The sequence below is a fragment of the Callithrix jacchus genome, chromosome 5, assembly GCF_049354715.1.
Source record: "Callithrix jacchus isolate 240 chromosome 5, calJac240_pri, whole genome shotgun sequence".
NCBI classification, from domain to species: Eukaryota; Metazoa; Chordata; class Mammalia; order Primates; family Cebidae; genus Callithrix; species Callithrix jacchus.
In genome coordinates, this window is record NC_133506.1 from 122650688 (window position 1) to 122671841 (window position 21154).

General features: G+C 41.5%; 1 protein-coding gene and 1 pseudogene across 5 annotated transcripts in view; both read right to left on the reverse strand.

The window, feature by feature from the left end:
• Nucleotides 1–21154, reverse strand: part of PRKCA (protein kinase C alpha) — a 490912-nt gene that overhangs the window by 164598 nt on the left and 305160 nt on the right. The gene's annotated exons all lie outside the window — the stretch shown is intronic.
• LOC108591845 (small ribosomal subunit protein eS1 pseudogene) lies at nt 1529–2558 on the reverse strand (annotated as a pseudogene). The gene has a single exon (XR_013535968.1). The product of XR_013535968.1 is annotated as a small ribosomal subunit protein eS1 pseudogene (transcript).

Here is a 21154-nt window from a genome sequence, read left to right on the forward strand (position 1 = left end):
GGAATATAAGAGAAAGGCTTTGCAACCCGAAAATCCCTAGACAAATACAAGCAATTATTATTATAATTATCATTATTATTACATTATCCTTAGGAACAAACTTCAGGGTGCCCAGGATTTCCCCAAAATATGTTAGTGACTTGGCCCTGGATGGGGAGGAACAGGACACCTGATCACCCTCAGGCTTCATAGGTGGTCAGAGTGAAGTCCAAGCTGGCAGAAGGCAAGGGACTTCCTCCTGGGCCCGGCCTTCCCGTCTTCTGCACCCCATGCCTGGACTTTCAAACCAGTCCTCTTGGCAAACGCCCTGAGTGGTGTGTCGTGAAACCATCTGTTAACCCAAACCACCTCTTGCACTGCCTCAACCATGTGGATGATGCCATTTCTTGCACTGCAGCAATGGGATGCAGGAGCATGGAAACTCTTTTACAGTCTAATTAATCTCACCTAGTCTGACAAAAGAAACCACAGTCTTAGCGACCGAGCTGTGAGTCATGAAGGTCTGCAGAGAGCAACTCGACCTAAAAACTCCCCAGGCTTGCTGTGTTTCTATCAAAAGCCTCTAAATAGTAATGCATTTTACTTATTTGGGCCCCGATTTCCTCCTCTGGAACCTAAACGTATTCGGTGGGATCAGCATTTTTAAGATGTCAGGTGGTGCCTAAGCTGCTGAGGATGGGGGCAGGAGAAGGCAGCAGGGGGAGACCGCTACTAAAATTAAAGATGAAAACAACTGGACTAGATCATCTCTTTAATTCTTTTTTTTTTTAAAGCTACTTAATTTGAAATGATTTAAGACTCCCAAGAATTTGCAAAAAATAGTACAGGCTGTTCCTGCATACTCTTCATCCAGCTTCCCCAGTGATAACATCTTACACAACCACCGCACATTTGCAGAACCAGGACAATGTTACAATACCATTAACTAAGCTACCGACTTCAGGGTTTCATCAGATTTTATATGCATAATTCCAGTGCAAGAGCATTTACTGTACCACACATGCATTAAATATACTGTTCACTGACTGTGGAATACAGTAATTGGTGGTGAAATACCACTAACTCAAGTAGAACAGCATCAAAGGAACATCTGTTACTTCTTCATTAAATAGATAACCCACTGGATCTCATCCTAAGGAGTTGTGGGAGGATGAGTCTAAAGATTCATCTGAAAAGCAGAATTAGGATGCTTTTCTCTAAGTAAAGGAAATACACCGCTGTTTCCAAACCGTTCTGACCTGGTTTTCAAAACAAAGTCATTTCAAGGCACAAGCTAAATGAGAGCTCAGGCAAAGTGTGGCGCCAGCTCGGGCTGTGAGGGATTGAAAGGTGGGTAAGGCTTGGGGCTTCCAGGTGATGCCTGTGACCTGGATGGACAAGGTGAACACCATAACACCAGGGCACAAGCTGCCCCCACTGGCCCACGAGTAGGTCTACCGAGAGCTGCCAAATTCATCGAATTCATCATGCAAATGAGCAGAGCAGCCTCAGGATCCTTTCCTACATCTATAAACCTCTACATGCAATCTTTATTTTTTTTCAAATAAGACTTTTTATTTTATTATTTTATTTTTAAAAATAAAGATGGGCTTTCACCATGATAACCAGGCTGGTTCTGAACTCCTGACCTCAGGTGATCCACCTACCTTGGCCTCCCAAAGTGCTAGGATTACAGGCGTGAGCCACCACGCCCAGCCACAAATAAGACATTTTATTTGCCACTATTATAAGTCTGAACTTTAAACAGATTCTTGGACTGGTGGTTCATATGCATCAGCTCGTTCAACTTTAGCACCTGTCTCATCCCCAGTGGCTTTTCGGGAACTACTGCCTTCACCATGAAGCTCCATGAGTTTTCCCAATTCAAACTTGGGCTTCTTCAGCATTTTTACTTTTCTAACGAAGACATGATGGAGAGGATAAACAGACTGGCAAGCCTGTTCTATGTCTTTCCCAATGCTGTCTGGGAGCAGTTTACTGACCACTTCTTTCAAGTCATTTGTCTGCACCTCTCGGGTCATGATTTCCATCATCTTCTTCCGGATTTGGCGGACCTGTTGGTGCTGAGCATAAGAGGTCTTCTGTATCTGATTGTTGCGTTTTTTAGTAAAACCAACACAGAACAGATGAAGCAAGTAACCAACGGTAGTCTTGACATCAACATGAGCTTCAATCATTGTCTGCCATTTTTTGACCGTGGAGCACATTTTGTCACAGGTAAGATCCACGCCATGGAAGTCAGTCAGGCAGTTTTTGCCCTGAACATCTTCAGTAATCAGCTTGAATTTCCTAAATGCAACTTCATCATTCTGCAAATCAGCAAGACTAACTTCAAACACTCGACCCTTGAGGCCATCAGATGCAATTTTGGTTCCTTGGGTCCTGGTGACTAATGTCTTTCCAATATTTCTTATATTGAACATAGCAGGTGCTTTCACATCATACCAATCTTTCTTAGAAAATGGATCAACCACTTTCTTCTTGGCTCCCTTTTTGCCGCCTTTCATAAGGTGCTTGTTCTTGCCGACCGCCATGGTGCTGCTCAGAGAGCCAAAAAGCTACATGCGATCTTTCTCTCTCTCTGGAGAGTCCCAGGTGGCGCCCTGGCATCTCTCATCTGTGTTTTTATTTCAGCTGCTGCCTAAGCATGCCAGGCCTCCACCTGCTGAAACACCTGAAAAGTCAGTATCAAAGTCTCCTTCCTCCTCCAGGAAGTCTCCCCAGATGCCAATACCAGATACAATTTCTCTCTGTCTGACCTTCCAGAACATTTCGCTTCTGTCTTTCGCATGTCACTTAACACATTCTGCCACTTAGGATAATTATGATTCTTTCTACCTCCCCTTTAATTTTTCATCATTTATCTCTCACCTCCCACGCATGGAGGACTGACATGACAGTCTAACAGAGAGGAAAGAGAGGTCCTAAAGCATGGTACCAAACTGAGAATTAACATTATGTATTAGCTTTATCTCTGAGCTTCCTGGAATCCAAGGCAAAAAGGGGAAAGAGACATTAATAGGTTCCTCTCGAACTACAAAACTACCTGAATGTAGAAGTCTGTCTTTGTATCCTCTGAAATCATTTTATCTCCTACATGGTAGACCTTTAGTAAATATGTACGAAAGCAACTACTAAATCCTTTACAAAAAGCAACTACTAAATCCTTTACAAAGCACATTTTCTCACTGTGCACCAAAGGGTTGTAGATAGAGTCATCCCGCAGATAAGTCATAGCAAATGTGGCTACACTTAGGGCAACGAAGAAATGTCTGGTGCACACCAAGTCTTCACTATTACCAGCTTAATAACATTTTCCTTTTTAGTGAAATATATGTTAATCTTCCTTTTTCCTTCTCCAGGAACTGACAGCCTCTCATTAAGTGGAGTGTGAAACCTGCTGTCATATGTCACAAGCCTGACATTATATTATAATGAAAGAGGGAAAAATACAGCTTAGACACTTGTCATATATGTGGTTGGGAGAAAAAAATGAACGTTTTGAGCTAATCACTTTTCATAGGCACAAATAAAGTCTAACCCACAAATCTAAATCTAGACTACTTAGGGGGGAAAAAAAAGACAAGTGAAAAATTCAAATTCTATTGAAAGCATCCACTGGCCAGTTTCTCATTTCTTTGTTTTATAATATAGAGACTTAATTAGTCTTCCTTGGAAACATTTCTCAACATTTCTACAAAGATTTTTCAAAATCTCTCTATATCACCATCATCATTATCACTATCATTTGCAATTTGTTAAAATAAACACATGGATCTACACTGCGCAGAATTTGATGCTGAAGTGGCTTCACATTTCCTAGATGCATTCCTGTTGTGTCTATAACCATCTGAAAGGCATATTCTAGGTAAGTTTGCAAACACAGTAGTCGAGGCTGGAGACTCATCTAGCTGTGTGCAGCGTGAAATCCCTGGAGGAGTTAATGCTCCCTTCACACCAAGAGGCAGGCAACTAGAGATGTTTTTTGATGAGGATGTTCATATTTGAATTGATATCACTGCACATGTGCTTTTAAAGCAATGAGGAAAATAATGGCAGGGTTTTGGCTAGAGGTCAGCCTGGCTTGAATTTTCCACCATATGTGAATGCCTCCAAAACGCCCCATAGGTTTCTCTTGAAGGACCAAACTGTCTGTCATTGAGAGCTGGGGGTTCAGGCTTTAAGGGTTTCTTAAAAAAACTGTTTTTAACCAACAGAAGTTCTGCAGTATGACTTCCTCCAGGAGCCGGAACAGTGTGGCTCCGTGAAGCTGCTCCCCTCTAAGTACCAAGGAAGATTCTCTGCTGTCACCATCTGATATGTTCTTATGAATCATGCTTGTATAAGCCAAGCTTAGGTCTAAATGTCACCCACATGCTGACTATATGAGAAACACTCAAAACACTGCTCCAAAAGCAAATCTAGCATCGTTACTGCAATCTTAAATTTCTTAAGAAATTTAAGGAATTAGAAAGCAGTTTTTTTTTTTTAACTCTATGATATAACAAAACCTATTTAAAAAATTTTTGGTTAACATGAGAGTATTACCAAAACCAGGTCATATGATCAGGCTGATTGCATGTAACCTGGGGACCACCGTAATTATTATGTTGTGTATCATGTACTCAGCAAGGCTGCCACGCCCCTCTAAGGCTGCTGGATCTGCCTGGCTCACTCTCCATTCGACTTAGGTTCACACTTGGCCTCTGACCATACTGGTCTTTCTGGATGTTTCCTTTTCTAAGAAAGAGTGAAAGAAATGCCACTTTTGGTGATGCTAATTTTTGATCTGCAGTGTAACACTTCAGTTCACTCTGATGAACAACACTCATCTATACAGTCGGATGAACTTGTCAAACAAGGTTTTGCTAGGATTCTTATGAGTCCTTTGCCCAGCTATGCAAGACACTGTAATCATTCAACGAGAAGCAATAAATTCTTTAAAAAATTCTAGATACAGCTCTATCAGCAAGGCAATGGCTAAATAAACTGTAATATATTTATACTATGGAATACTCCATGACAGTTAATCAAATGAGCTAGATCTTTCTTTAACATCATGGACAAATCTCTAGGATATATTATCTAATGAAAACAGCAAGCCATAAAACAAGACATAAAATATAACGGTTTTTTGTAAAAAAATAACAAACAAAAAAAACAGAAACAAACACTTTGGGAGCATTGTTTGAGCTCAGGAGTTTAAGACTAGCTGAGGCAACATAGCGAGACCTCATCTCTACTTTAAAAAAAATCAGCCAGGAGTGGTGGTCTATGCATTTAGTCCCAGCTACTCCGGAGGCTGAAGTGGGAGAATTGCTTGAGCCAAGGAGGTGAAGGTTGCAGTAAGCCCTGATCACACCACTGCACTTCAGCCTACACGACAGAGCAAGATTCTGTCTCAAAAAAACAAAACAAAAAAAAACGCCCCCCTCCTCCAAACAGTAATACGGCTTTTTTCTAAGTTGATAAATAAGCAAATGTCTCTGGAAGAATGTGGGGACAGACTAGATTCAGAGATGAAAATAAAAGGAGACTTTTAACCTTATCCGAAAAGACTCAAGTTAAAAAATACATCCATACATTATCTATGTAATCCAAATTATATGAAGTCCAGCTGAATGCACTGGTTATATTCTGGCTGCTTCATGAGATGCCACTGGAGAGACAGCCCAGCACGCTGGAAGAACAGGGGTGCATTCACCTTATCTCACTACAAAGGGGCTTTGTTTGCAGCTTCTCTACCAGTCTGCAGAAGAAAGTGTCTATGTGAAGGCACTATGAAGATATGTAACGCCACAAGCCATCAGTACAACTTCACTCTTCATGAACAGCTATTATTATGACCATCTTCCTATTTCATAAGATGTTACGTTGTTAACATCTCAACACATTGTTTTATGTCCAGTTTTTGCTCCATCCTCAATCAACTTGAAACAGATTTTTATTTTTAACTTTGGGGGTACACAGTAGGCATATATATTTACGGGGTACATGTCATGTTTTGATACAGGCATGCAATGTGAAATAAGCATATCATGAAGAATGGGGGGTATCCATCCCCTCAAGCATTTATCCGTTGATTACAATCCAATTGTGCTCCTTAACTTACTTTAAAATGCACAGTTATTACTGATTATAGTCACCCTGCACAACTTTTAAATTTCAAAAACCTTTGATGGTTTAATATGGAATTCTGATATTAAAAAAAGATAGTCCCAGCTATTTGGGAGGCTGAGGCAGGAAGATTACTTGAGCCCAGGTGTTTGAGGCTGTAATGTGCCACAATCATGCCTGCAATAGCCACTGCACTTCAGCCTGGGCAACATAGTGAGACCCTGTCTCTAAAGTAGCAGTAATACAAATAAGATGTTTAAAATGTACAAGTATTCAAATAACAAAGCCTAAAACATAACTCATTTAAAAACAAGGTTATTTCCTAGGTACCTGTCAGTTTCTTCATTTGCCTCAAAAATTATTTATTGTGTACCTACTATGTTCCAGGTGGTATGCCCAACATGATGAAGACTCCAGGTGTGACTCAGGTCCTATCTAACTTGGAAGAAACTAGGTTATACTGTTAACAAATCACTTCTCTAACTTTGAGTGGCTTCCCACAACAGAATTTCCTCTCTCATTCTTCACTTAGAGACTCTAGCAGCCACTATCTAGGATATATGCAGTCTCATGGCAGAGGAAAAAGAGAAATGGCAGAGTACTCAATGGCTCATAGATCTCCTGTTTGGAAATGGTGTCATTATTTCCATTTGCATGTCACTGGCCAAAGCAAGGCACATGGCCAATCTGGAAGTCTACAGAGCACCGTGCAATATCCTCCCCAGAAAGGGACAGCAAATATTTCAAGTAATACAATCACAATGGCCTTCAGAAAGCCTAGTATCTATTGCCATTTTATATTATTGGGTTAGGACTTCAAACTTTGGAAGCTTGTAGGTTTGAACTCAACTGAAAATAGTTTCAAGTTGGTAATACCCAATGAAACCATTCACCTCGTAGACATAATTTTAGCTTAGCAACAAAGCAGAGTACCAAACAACCTCAAAAATCTCACTGGCCTAGGTTTATTTCTCACTCACGCGCCTGTCTACTTATTCCAGGACCAAAGGATGAAGGAACAACTGCTATTTGGGACACATCATTTTCATGGCAAAGGAAAGGAGAAGCAGAGGTGAAACTGAACGTCAGTCTGTTAGTGCTTCTTGGAAGAAGCTATACTTCAGCCCCTGACTGACCCCAGGTAGGGGATGCTCTGCATCCAGGGAGGGACTACAAACCACATAGCACTGGGTAGGATCTATGGTCATCAGAGAGGTAAGGAAACAAATAGTGGGGGGACAATAACACAATATTCCACAGATATTCCTGCATGTCTTTCTCTACCCTATCTACTTAGTATTTAAGTACATAGTTACACTATATACTTAAGTCATGTTTTCATTCCAGTTTTTGTTTCAAGGATAAATCATTATTTTTCTTTCTCCTATTGTCATACTGATTCCTCTAAGGAAAAAGTCATTCAAATATTATATTTCTTTGCCCATTCAACTGGGGGTACTGACCACTTCAACTAGCTTTGGTAACTCTAAGAATGATAATCTTTTCAGGAATAGCTTACAGCTTTAAAAATGCTATCTAAAATTTTTTCTATTTTGAAATGGTTTGAGACTCACAAGTTGTAAAAACAGTGTGGAGAGTTCCTATGGACCCTCCACGTAGCTTACGCCAACAGCATTATGCATAACCGTAGCACATGATCAAAACCCAGAAGTGGACACTGGCATGATGCAATTAACAGACTTTCTATGGATTTCACATGTGCTCATTGTAGAGAAGGATATGTGCTTGTAGTTCTGTGAAACTTTATCACATTCATATTCATGATACGGAACTTCTCCATCTCCACAAAGAAGCTCCCATGTGCCACCCCCTTATAGTCATACCCTCACTACCCCTAACCCCCAACGACCACTGATCTATGCTCTATTTAAGTTTGATACCATTTTTTAGCACCAAATAATGTTTATGCTAATTACACACTTGGTTAACTCCAATACTATAGTTGGAAAGGAACATCAAATAGGAATACAAGAAGCATCTTGATTATGCAAAGTTATACATTTCCTACAAGAATTCAGGGCCCAGTATGTAGGACTATCTGAGAACAAATCAGAGATAAACAAAAACATACTTATTCAAGAGTCTGCAAGAGCCCATCATTTTCACTTAATTTAGTAAAAACGGGATCAGGTCATTGCGTGAGGTACCCTGTCTGCTATTCTATGATGACGTGGGTCAAATTTTGAAGCCTACTCTTTGTAGTAAGGAGATTATATGCCTGGGATTCTGCACTCATTTTTGTCATGAACTTGGAAAAGTATAATATTATTTGCAAGAAGTCCGATTTTTTTTTTTTTGAGATAGAGTCTCACTCTGTCCGCCCAGGCTGGAGTGCAGTGGCACGATCTCGACTCATGCCACCTCCATCTCCCGGGTTCAAGCAAATCTCCTGCCTCAGTCCAGAGTAGCTGGGATTATAGGTGCCCACGACCATGCTTGGCTAACTTTTGTATTTTTAGTAAAGATGGGGTTTCACCATGTTGGCCAGGCTGGTCTTGACCTCCTGACCTCGTGATCCATCTGTATTGGCCTCCCAAAGTGCTGGGATTACAGGCGTGAGCCACGGCGCCCTGCAAGAAGGCCAATTTTTATGCCTCACTATAACGCTGTATGATTCTCTAGCAGCTGCTGTTTGTTCAGCTGATTAAACACACAGAGGAGGCAGAGATGAAACTCTGTCTGTTTCTTGATTGCAAAGTCCAAACAGGCAGGACTCTCTCTTTAGGTACCTCTGACCTTCATCCGGACTATTCACTACACCCAATAGCCAGGTCCCAAGCAGCAACCCCATCCTACCCATGTGAAGAGAAATTTTATTTCTTGATGTTCAATGATCTTTTTGGTTATAACCTCATTTTAAAAAACAAAATGTGCAGTTTACGGTAAAATATTACTCTAGTAATGTGTTAATAATTTTCTATTGTTTAGGTCACAGGTTCTTTTAAGCAGGTAAAATCATACTCGTTGTAACAAAATTAGAAAAGGTAGTTAAGTAGAAAGAAGCATACATACATTAACATATTTATAGATTTCATTCAAGAAAGATAAAAGAGGAAGAGAAAGAGGGGCTGGTCTGTAGCTTTTTTTTTTTTAAATCTTAACAGTTTATGTTAAACATTTTTCCATGTCACTAAATATAAAGCAGTGTCACATCTTACTGTATGGTATTTCATCACACACTCATACTACAATTGATTAAATCAATCCCCAATTCCTAAACATTCAGGTGATTTTGTGTTTCGCTGTTATGAATACACTACCCTGAGCATCTATAAGCACACACTGTGCAAGTGTCTTATCAGTTCCCCAGGATAAAAGCCAGAAGTGGAAATCTTGAGCCAAAGAGGTGAACATAAAATATTAAATGCAAAAGCTATCCATCCAAAGGCAGAGGTCTGCTTTTGATCAAGCTGCTGTGGTTGTGCTGGACACTTGCTGAGCCTTCTGGGTAAGCTTGCCAGTAACCCGTTTTATATCTTAGCTCAAAAGTGATACGTCAACTCTTGGCTTTTCTCAGTTTCTGTTAGGCTTGGGCATTTGGCCATGCATGAGTTAGGTGCCCCCACAACCCCCATCTGCTCAGTGAACGCTCAAACCTCTCCACAAATTGATGATCGAGGTTTTCTTCTCTCCAATTGCCGCAAGCCACTCCCTCCTCAAAGATGTACTTGATCTATTGATACCTCTTCATTCCTTTTTTAAAACCAAGAATTAAGAAACTGTGAAGGTTCAATTTTTGTGGGGGGCGGAGAGTGAATTTCCAACCATTCGTTAGTTAAGGATGGCTAGTAGGAAGCCATAAAGCAGAAGAAACTGACAGATGAAACACTCATATACACTCGCACGTATTTCTAGACTGCTACTGGCCTCTTTAGCACTGAGTTTTACATTGATCCACTGGATTTGGTTTTATAGCTGTTACTGGATAAAAGACACTTCCACCTTGGTCTTCACTTGTGAAAAGCACATCACAAGCATAGTCGTGTTGTCCGTTAGCACCTGCCCTTCTGTGTCTCACTTTGCACTTCCCAGCATCTCTGCATTTGTTTGCGTGCTGGTGGTCGAGGAGCTTGCAAAAGTATCACATGGATATGAACCTTCCTCCTTCTCTCCCTCCTTTTCTTTAAACAATAAAAGGCAACATTAATGCACTTTCCCCTGTGATGTTAAATGCATCCTGAGCAGTGCCTCCCAGAACTCAACCTGAAGAATAATGACAAAAATAGGACTCGTTGATACACGCCCTTCCCCCGCCCAACCCCAGGACAACATCAGATACTTCTAATCCTTCATCTTAACTCACTGGCATGGTTTGCTTAGCTATTGAAAATTTTTGAAGTTTGCCCTTAGGGTGGCAGAAACCTATTGTGCACATTTGAAATTCATCTTTCTGGGTTTTTTTCTCCTAAACAAAACAAATATCTAAAAAACATATCTCTGCAAATATGCTAATATTTCTATATGTAGCAGACAGTTGTGTTAAAATAAAGGCATCAATTCAGCATTGTTGGCCACAACAAATGTCTAGTCTTTAAGCTTACTTCTCCCCTCTGCAGAGGGAGGTTATGACATGGTGACTGGAATAAAGGGAGGGTAGGGGGAGGGATGTGGCATTTAAATGCATTTCTATGATCACCTCTAGTGGGAATGCTCTTTTTGAGAATACAGAAATACTCTAACAGTGTTCCAAAAATTATTTTTTTCCTATGAACCACTTTAAACTTAGAAAAAATTCAACATTTAAAAGAAAAAACGGCTGGGCGCGGTGGCTCATTTCTGTAATCCCAGGACTTTGGGAGGCTGAGGTTGGATAGATTACTTGAGTCCAGGAGTTTGAGACCAGCCTGGCCAAGATGGCAAAACCCTGTCTCTATTGAAAATACAAAAACTAGCCCTAGGGCATGGTGGTGTGCACCTGTGGGCCCAGCTACTCGGGAGGCTGAGATGGGAAGATCACTTGAGCCAGGGAGGCAGAGGTTCCAGTAAGTCCAGATTGCGCCACTGCACTCCAGCCTGGGTGACAGAGTGAGAGTCTGTCTCCAAAAAAAAAAAAAAAAGAAAAAGAAAAAGAAAAAAGGAAATATAACCAAACCAAATGGCAGCCTTTGGGCCCTTACAACCAGCCTAAAGGTAGTCCCAGACCCTTTTTGCTTCACCTGTATGCAGAGGGTATGGAAACATATTTCCAGTTTACCTGGTTATCCATCTTTCCTAATAGGATGCTGCCAGAGGTGGGGGAAGGAGGAGAAATGAGCGTGCATCAATGTGAAGAGTCCACCTGAATTTTCAAAGAGCTTTCATTATTCCCTTTCATCTTGTGATACGACCATGGAGAGTGAAAGGACAGTCTTCAGTTTAAGGATAAAGAGATCCAAGTTCAGGAAAGGACAGGATTTAATTAGAATCCACAGCTAGTAAGTGGTAAAATCAGGACTTCGACCTGCGCCTCTAACTCACTCAATTAATGGACCTGACCCTGTGCTAGATGCTGAATCAATGGCATGTCCTAGTAACATATTGGGCAATAAGGCTTCTTCTGGTATCAGAATAAACAGTGATACATAGTATAGATTCCTAAACTTTATTCTCCAAGTAGCTCAAATAGACATGGAGCAGAAGGCTATTTTCCCCTGAGAACAGGAAAAAAGGTAAAATGTAAAGCAGCAGCCTATCATGATATGGAAATAAGCGATAATGGTATCATCTATCTTTTAGAGCTCTAGATTTCTATTCCTATTACTGCAAATGTGTCCAACTGGAGTAGAAAGACAGATACCCTTTAATTCCACTAGAGGGGAATAGAATGACATCAAGAGATACAAGTCAATAGAGTTTTTAAGTTTGTCACCAGCAGAGTAGAGAGGAACCCTGCTGTCATTGCACTTCTGATGAATTTGTATTTTACAGTGTTCATAGCCCTCTCCTTTAAGAAGTCTATGCCAAAGATGTTAAATCAGGCTGAAATTTTTACTCAGTTTCTATGATACATGTAATTCAAACATTCTGCTCTTTCTGGAAAGTGATTTTTCTATTATTCTTTGCTAAGCACATAGCATTTGACAGCCAAACGAATGTAATATCACAAATAACTTAACTGGCATCCATAAGTGGAAATGTTCTATACAAACAGAAGCTTCAACAGCAAAGTAACTTGTGATATAAAACACCATGAGAGACTTTTTCATGATCTATAGAAACATGAAGGGTTTGTTCATCAGAAAATTCATGATCCAGCCCAATGCTGTCCAACAGAATCTTCTGCAATGAGGAAAAGTATTTTGTCCACACTGTTCAATATAGTAACCTTTAGCTTTCTATGACTACTGAGCCCTTGAAATGTGGTGACGTCTACTGAACTTTTGAAATTTCTAATTCATTAAAATTTTTTTCTAATAATGCAGTTATTTGCAAATAATTCTTTTTATTTATTTATTTGAGATGAAGTCTTGCTCTGTCACCTAGGCACAGTCTTGGCTCACTGCAACCTCTGCCTCCTGGGTTGAAGAGATTTGAGATTCTCCTGCCTCAGTCTCCAGAGTAACTGGGTTACAGGCAAGTACCACCAAGCCTGGCTAATTGTTTGTATTTTTAGCAGAGATGGGGTTTCACCATGTTGGCCAGGCTGGTCTCCAACTCTTGACCTCAAGCAATCCACTTCCTTTGGCCTCCCAAAGTGCTGGGATTACAGGAGTGAGCCACCATGCCTGGCCAAATAATTCATTTAAATAGTCACAAGAGACTAGAGGCTACTGTGTTGGAGAATGCAAATTTAGAACTTCCCCCCCAGTGACCCCTGAGTTCTTCAAGTCTGTGATCCTTTTCTCCCTACTCCTTCCCCAAAGTACTATAATAATAGAACCAGACAGAGAGAAAGTTTCAGACTCTGGAGATAACTGGCCAAGATGACCTGGCAATCTCTCCTGAACTGGCCCTTTCATGGTAACCCCACTTTATCGGACTAAGCCAGGCCTCACAGCCCCACATCCAGCCTCCTGGTGGCTTCCTTCCCCATCTCACACTCTACACAAGTCACATAACTCTTCAGGATTCACTGACTGGCATGCATCACTCCCTTGCTCAAAAACCTCTAGTCGCTCCCCAGTGCCTATTTAGTCTGGCTACCTCTTGGTCCGGTGTAATTGTTCAATCTCTTTTCCCACCACAGGACTCCCTGTGAACTTGAAGACATTCTACAAGCTTGCCTCGGTGTCTTTTGGCACAGCCCCCTGCTCTCCACCCTGATTGGGAAAGTCTCTCTCTTCCCTCTCCCACCTCTTCTCAGCATAGGTTTTAAACACGTCATTGCCTCAGGGCCTTTGCACTTGCTGTCCCTCAGCCTGGAGCCAGGCACCCCTGCTCTTCGGGAGGCTGCCTCACTTGTCATTCAGGGCTCAGCTCACCTGTGCCCGCCTCCCACGCCCCCAGGTTTTCCTTGATTCTCTTGGGTTAAAGGAGCCCTCTAGAGCTTTTGTTCTGTTATATTAATTTATTTCTTATTTAGCTTTATATTTCTTATTCCATTTTTGTTTAAATTCAACTTGTTCTTTAAAATGTAAATTCCACAAGTAGAGGGGGCCTGAGCTGCCTTGCTCATGGTTGAGCTTCTAGCACCCAAAAGCGGGCTGTTGCATCAAGCAGGCTCTTCATGAACATCTGTCAAATGAATGAATCCTGCATTCTCTCCCAAGGCAGGACACACTCTTGGAGATCAGAGGCTGCACTGCATACCTCCTGGGAGCTCAATACATGTTTGCTGAAGATCATGACAACGGCGACATTTAACCCAAGCTGCAGCTTTCCACCCATTACCTTGTGGGTGACACACCATTACATAAAGTTACTTTGCAAATCAGGCTTCCAAGGTTTCTAAAATGTATTACCTGCTGATGTATACCTGTCTCTTTACAAGCCTACCTCAAGTTTAGGGAAAAAAAAATCTGGCTGAGGTCAGTAATTAATCAAGTGATACTTACATTGTTATCCACTGAGGTAAATTCTAGACCTTTTGTCTGATTTGATTTGTGAATTTTTATTGCTATAAGTGATAACAGAAGTGTTTTGGTGCAAAGAAGGAGCGCTTCAACTTTTTTTTTACCAAAGATATGGGGTGTGGTGAGGCTTTACCACCAGTGGAAGATAGGGAAGAAAAACTGTCCTAATGTCTATCCTCCAGGAAATGAGAGAAAAGACTAAATAAGCCCCAGAGCCTACATTCAACTCTCACAAATCAACAGTTTCCTGGGAAGAGTCGGTACAGTTTGGCTCTGTGTCCCCACCCAAATCTCACGTTGAATTGTACTCCCATAATTCCCAGGTGTCATGGGAGGGATGGGTGGGAGATGACTGAATTTTGGGGGAGGTTCCCCCATACTGTTGTTGTAGTAGTGAATAAGTCTCACGAGATTTAATGATTTTCTCATCTCTCTAGCCGCAACCATGTAAAAAGTACCTTTCACCTTCTGCCATGATTGTGAGGCCTCCCCAGCTGTGTGGAACTGTGAGTCCATTAAACCTACTTTTCTTCCCAGTCTTGAGTATGTCTTTATCAGCAGTATGAAAACAGACTAATACAAGTCAGTTCCCCTGTTTATTGAGTGAATCACCCAACAAGTGTGATATCTACTTTTCCAGGGGATGTCAGTTTTCCACATTAAAATGAGAACCATGGTCCTAAGAAAAGAACCACCATGGGTCAATTGTCTTATTACCACTAATTATTAAGTCTTTGTTATATGATCACTGTGTTCTTGAGCACAGATTAAAAGAAGTGAGCCATCTGGGGCTTCTGATCTGCCCTGCTGGGCTAAAATTTTGATTGTAATTGGCTTTCCTTTGTTATGGTTAATCTCATTTCTCAGGTTACAGACAGAGAAGGCCACTGTTTGCACACAAAATTAACTATGAACAACTCAGTATTTATGAGGAGTCTGCAGGAAGGCTGCTAGCTATTATGATTGTTAGTCAACCTATTTTACTTTTGAGATATAGGGTCTCTCTCTAGCACCCAGGCTAAAGTTCAGTGGTGTGATTACAACTCTATAATTTTTTTTTTTTGAGACGAAGTCTCACTCTGTTGTCAGGCTAGAGTGCAGTGATGCAATCTCGGCTCAATGCAACCTCCACCTCCCAGGTTCAAGTGATTCTCCTGCCTTAGCCTCCTGAGTAGCTGGGCTTACAGGCATGCATGCCACCATATCCTGGTAATTTTTGTATTTTCAGTAGAGATGGGGTTTCAACATGTAGGCCAGAATGGTCTTGATCTCCTGACCTCGTGATACGCCCACCTTGGCCTCCCAAAGTGCTGGGATTACAGGCATGAGCCACCATACCCCACCACAACTCTCTATAACCTTGAACTCCTGGGCTCAAGCAATCCTCCTGCCTCAGCCTCCTGAATAGCTAGAACTATAGGCATGCACTGCCATGGCTGTTTGTTTGTTTTGTTGTTGTTTTAAATACAAATGAAGTTTCATTATGTTGCCTGGGCTGATCTTGAACTCCTGGCCTCAAGCAATCCTCCTGCCTTGGCCTCCCAAATTGCTGGGATTATAGGCAAGAGCCACTGCAGCCAGATTCAACTTATTTTTAAGACCCTTTTCTTCTTGCCAACTCTCTGAATTCAGCTGCAAAACCCTGCTATGACTTAACACAGCAAATGCGTCTGAGGATCAGATTATTTTGACATATGCAAATACATTGCTTCAGATGAGCTCTTCCTGATCACATCTAAGACGTACGCATCTAGAGGAGGTACTATTTCTTGCTTTTGCTTGCCATTCTTGGAGATTCCTGTGACATTTTCAAAGAAAACACCAGATCAGCGACAGGAATCTGTCCTGAAAAGTGCATCTACTCCATGAAAGAAGCAGATATTTTTAATGCTTCCTCTCAACTCCCACTACAAGAACCACAGACTTCGCAAGGAAATCTGGTTCTAATGAAGATATGAAGATTTCTACTTCCTAAATGCAGCAAATAATCCTCTGGCTGAACACTAAGTGGTCAAAACAGGTGGTATGATTGAATTGATTATCACAGGTTCCACAAGAGTAAACTTAAAGCAAAGTATGTTTTTAAACACAAAGAATATGAAGAAATGGGGTTTCCAGATTCTTGGAGAAGAAATAATCACATTTTAAAATGCTTCAATGGATAAAATCATGATTTTGATTAGCTTCTAGTGAAACTATTTAAAGACACACTTGAATTCCAAGAATTACAGTGTTGACAAGTAAATGCCATTTAATGAAAATCAAACGTCCAGCCCTTCTCTAGGGTTGGCTCCGTTGAGTCCCTGAAGCCCCAAGGTTTCATTGACTGGGACAGCTCATTTAATCCAGAATCTTGAGAACAAAAGAGAGCCTCTCATCTTGATGAACATCAAGGTCAACCAGATGCTTCTCTACAGAACTTTCAGTTCCTTTTTAGGTAGACTGTTAGGAGTTAATATATTTTTCGGAGCAGATGCATAAGCTAGAACTAAGTCATTGAAAGTGCCTAGCTAAACTTGTGCTGATGAATGGATAAAGACTTATTTTTACCCCATTGCTAGAGGACAACTTCATCATGGAACTTCAGAGCTGAGTTATTTTCAGATGTTCCATGATAAAATGTACTCTAAGACTCAAGACTATTTTGTTAGCTGCACGATAGATCTATTTCCCCTTACAAAACATGCACAGAATTATTAGGAAAGATGTCTGGCTGAAACTTTGGCCCTCCAGGTACAGTCAATGTATACTTTCTGTGGACTGCCCATAGTGAGCCATCTGGATGGGATGCAAACCACCCACTTTGACTTCTTAGAATCACTCAGTTTTCGGCCAGGTGCAGTGGCTCATGCCTGTAATCCCAGCACTTTGGGGAGGTCGAGGCAGGTAGATCAGGAGTTGGAGACCAGCCTGGCCAATATGATGAAACCCCATCTCTATAAAAATACAAAAATTAGCCGGGTGTGGCGTCAGGCACCTGTAGTCTCATCTACTCAGGAGACTGAGGCAGGAGAATCACTTGAACCTGGGAGGTGGAGGTTGCAGTGAGCTGAGATTGTATCACTGTACTCCAGCCTGGGCAACAGAGTGACACTGTCTCAAAAAAAAAAAAAAAAAATCACTCAGCTTTCATTTCCTGGGCCTGAATTCCCTGCCAGTAGCAGACACTGCTAGACCTCTGACCAAAAGCCATTCCTTCTTTTTTTTTCCTTATGAATAGATTTCTGAGCTTTGTTGCAATTGACATGTTTAGCTAACAAAATACATCTCCCTGATTCTCTTGCAGCTATAGGTAACCACAGGCTATAGCTCTGGCCAGTCAGGTCTCAAAGCAAGTCTGCTAGACACTTTTGGAAAAGTTGCCTTTTCCTGTTGTAGATGCTTCCCTCCCACTTGTTACTTCTCTTTTTCTTCTGCCTACCTGGAGATGAAATCGCCATTTACTGACCAGGGGCAATCCTACTCCCTTTTTGGAAATGGAGGTTTTTGGTGACTGTCGTAAAGAAGGAAACAGATTTTTTCATGATCTCAGGGAAATAGGAACCGGCTAACAAGGCTGTTCAATGAAGGGCTGAGCAGCTTTGTGGATTTTATCTATTTCACGACGTTTTCACTGAGTTGGAAGTGGCATGGATGATTTCTTTGATTAGTATTTACATGACACAGCTCCTTGAGAAAGGGCTGCTACTTGAAAGCTGCATGACCCATTCTGTATGGAGCATGTGCTTATGGATCTATGTTATCAATGACCCCACTGTGTCTATTTAAGGGAACATGTGATGCTGTGGCTGACTTCAAATTTTTTTAATTACCCCACAAAAACCTGTTTTTGTAAATGTTTTGGGCTGTTCTTAAGTAACAACTACCAAATCTAGTCTCCTTCATGACTTTATAACCTCATCAAGGAATTAAGAAAGCAAAGAAAGGTAAAAAACTCACTGGACATGACACAGGCAGCTTCACTCTCACCTTCCTCCTTTACTTCCCTTCCTTTCGGAGGTTTAAAGGGAAGATAATACACTTCTTATCTGCTTAATGAGGTTTTTCCTTGAGACACAGAGTCGGGGAGAGAGGAGATCAGTTTCCACATGGTTGAGCTCTGCCAAAAGCTGTGGCTTTGTGGAACTGGCACAGTGTTGCCATCCCTCAAAGGCTTTTAGTTCATGGATGAAGATAATGATATTCATTTAAGGGGCATATTATGCCCCTTCTGTTGCCTATACAAACCAGCCTTAATGGATATTTTTATAAAACTTCCCATGGGGAAAATAGGCCATGTGAAAGAGCCAGGCATCCAACTGTCACTTCCTTCCAGAGGAAAAAAACCAACAGGCTTGCTTAGATGCAGTCGGCTGTTGCTCTCGTGGTTAGGAGCTCCTAATGCTTTCATCTACACATTTGGCTTGAGGGCATCCCCTAACCTTCAGTCACTTGGAGCACCTACTAGAGTCACAGACCAATTTTAAATAATTTACCTAGATGACAGGAGAGAGAGCGATTCCAATTTGTTTCCTTTTGGAAACAGCTCTGATGCCAGTAATCTAAAAGCCGAGGAGAGAGACTCAGTTGAGCCATCTCAGTAAAGAACCACTATTTCTGCCATTTCGCAAAACTCGTTTCCCAGTCCCAGCTCCTCTAGCTAACTTGGATTGCCAGAAAAAAACTGCCAAGACTATGAGATTTAAAAAAATCTATAAAGTCCTACATTCTCAGTTCTTGAGGGAAGAGTACATAATATTTGAGCTAATTGTGCCCAGTGAGATCAAGTTTACTTACATGGGTTCCTCCTCCTTACCCATTTCCTAGGGAAAGTCTCAAGATTCTAAAAGTTGACAGGATTATGATAATCAATGTGTAGGTGAATAAATGAGTGGGTGAATGGAAGGAAGGGAAGAAGGGAGGGAGGGAGGCAAGGAGGGAGGGAGAGAGGGAGGGAGGGAAATTTATACCTGAGGATATGGGGACACAGTTGCCTTAGCTCTAATTCTCCACAGATTCTCAGCAAAGGTCTGTGTTCCTAGCCTAACCTTGCAGAATGTAGGCATGTAGTACAGAATTTGAACATTTCCCAGAATATGAAATTGCTTGAGTCACACAGCCCTTCACAAAATTCATGAGTGAGTTCTTAAATACTGTAATCCCTTGTTACTACGACCTCTACTACTCATCTCTGGGAGCCACAGAGTTATTTGATGCCCCAGAGCTTTCTCAAAACTGTACCTGGTACTAAAGTTTTTTAAAATCATAATTCTAAAATTGTGATGTTTTTGAAAAATCATTATAATGGGCCCAAAAACAGTTCATTTTTTCCTACTAAATGAAATACTTATAATACTTTGTGTAGAGACTATAGACAGAGTAAAGTCTGTACATATACACTTAGAAAAAAATGAGAGTGAATGAAGAAATGAATGACTATGTTTAACAAAGGCAATCTTGACACCTCCAGGACAACGCTCTTTCAATAGCGTACCAAAACAATGAAGTTACCCTTGACTTAAAAATTAACAGGGCACCATGCTGGGGCACCTAAACTTTCACAACACAGTGTGTTTCTAGCACTTGAAAGGTTGAGACAGTAGCCTGCGGCCTCTTGGCCTGACAAAAATCTCAGTATTGGTTCAAAACAATGAGAACTGCTCTCTCATTGCAACATAAGAAGTTCCTGGTTCCTATTCTACTAGATAGTCATAAAAGTGCTTCATTTCCGAAAAGTTCATGTTCTTTATGAGAACTTTACAAAAGGAAGGCCTGGTGGTCATCAAACAGTTCTATGGAGTGCTGACCCAGGTTTAATACAGTTTTCAGAAAGGGAGGGTAAACGATGTGCCCACTTGTGGCCACCACCAGTGGCTGCCTTGCGGTTTTTCCCCGTATTTGGATCTGGGTTTGGTAGCTGGAGGCAGATCTATCTGCCTCTGCTGCCAGCCCATGAATAATTTACTCAAATGGATGGAACACCCATTAGGGACAAGCCTTGGCCTGTTTCCCCTGGTTCATCACCAAATTTGCTCTGTTTTCATCTCAATGGCCCTGTAGTACTGCCCCTTTGATATCCATGAAGCTGGTATGTGTCAGATAACATACGAGACATCTGGTGGTAGAGAGACCAAGGTCCTTCTGAAGAATAAAGTAAGGCTTCAAACCAACCAATGAGCCAGGATGGGAAAAAGCTCCTAAATGAGATTACAAACATGAAGAAAACAGTCCATACCTCTGTAGGTCAAAAGACATGAAACTGACCAGATATTCCATTTTTAAAACCCAGTCCATCATACTGTCCCCATCAGGCTCTGAGATGAAACAGCTCCCTGAACATCTGCCTCTTTTGATCTTGGGCTTCCCACATTTTTCATTAGTAAAAGACTGAGAAGGACATATTATAATGCATTTTGTGTCACTTTTCCAGAGGTTGGATTTTATAAATGTTCTGTGTTAATCAGAATTATAAAAGAGAAACTTATTTATTTTTAACAACATCAGCTGTTCAGCCCAATGCCCCCTTTATACCCAAGCTTCAGCTGAGCCACAGGAAAGCTGGAACTCCTGCTCCCACCAAGAGACTGACCATGGCCGCATTCTTGAGAGCAGCTCCCTGGCCCCAGCCCCACCCCTCCTCTTTGCCTCCTCACTGCCTAACCTTCTGGCCACTCTGCTCTTTCTCTCCCACTTGGATTCCTCTGGAACAAAGGCTTATGGCACTTAACACAGTGGAAGTTTATTAATTAACACTGTGACGATGGCTCAAAGCAAATCTGTCTCATCACAGTGCAGACTCCACTGAGTGGTTTCCACCATCTTATAAACGGGCTCTGGTAGCCTATGCACACAGCTCCAACCTCAGTCCCCATGGCTCTTGGAGACGGATGGGACCTGCCCTTGTGCCTTATTCACTCTGTGTGCCCCCATGACCTAGCATGGTGCCTGGGCAAAGCAGACATTCCACAGACATCTGCAACATGAATGGAATCAATAAACCATCAAGTAAGCGAATCGCAAAGCCACAAAGAGCCTTCATCATTGCA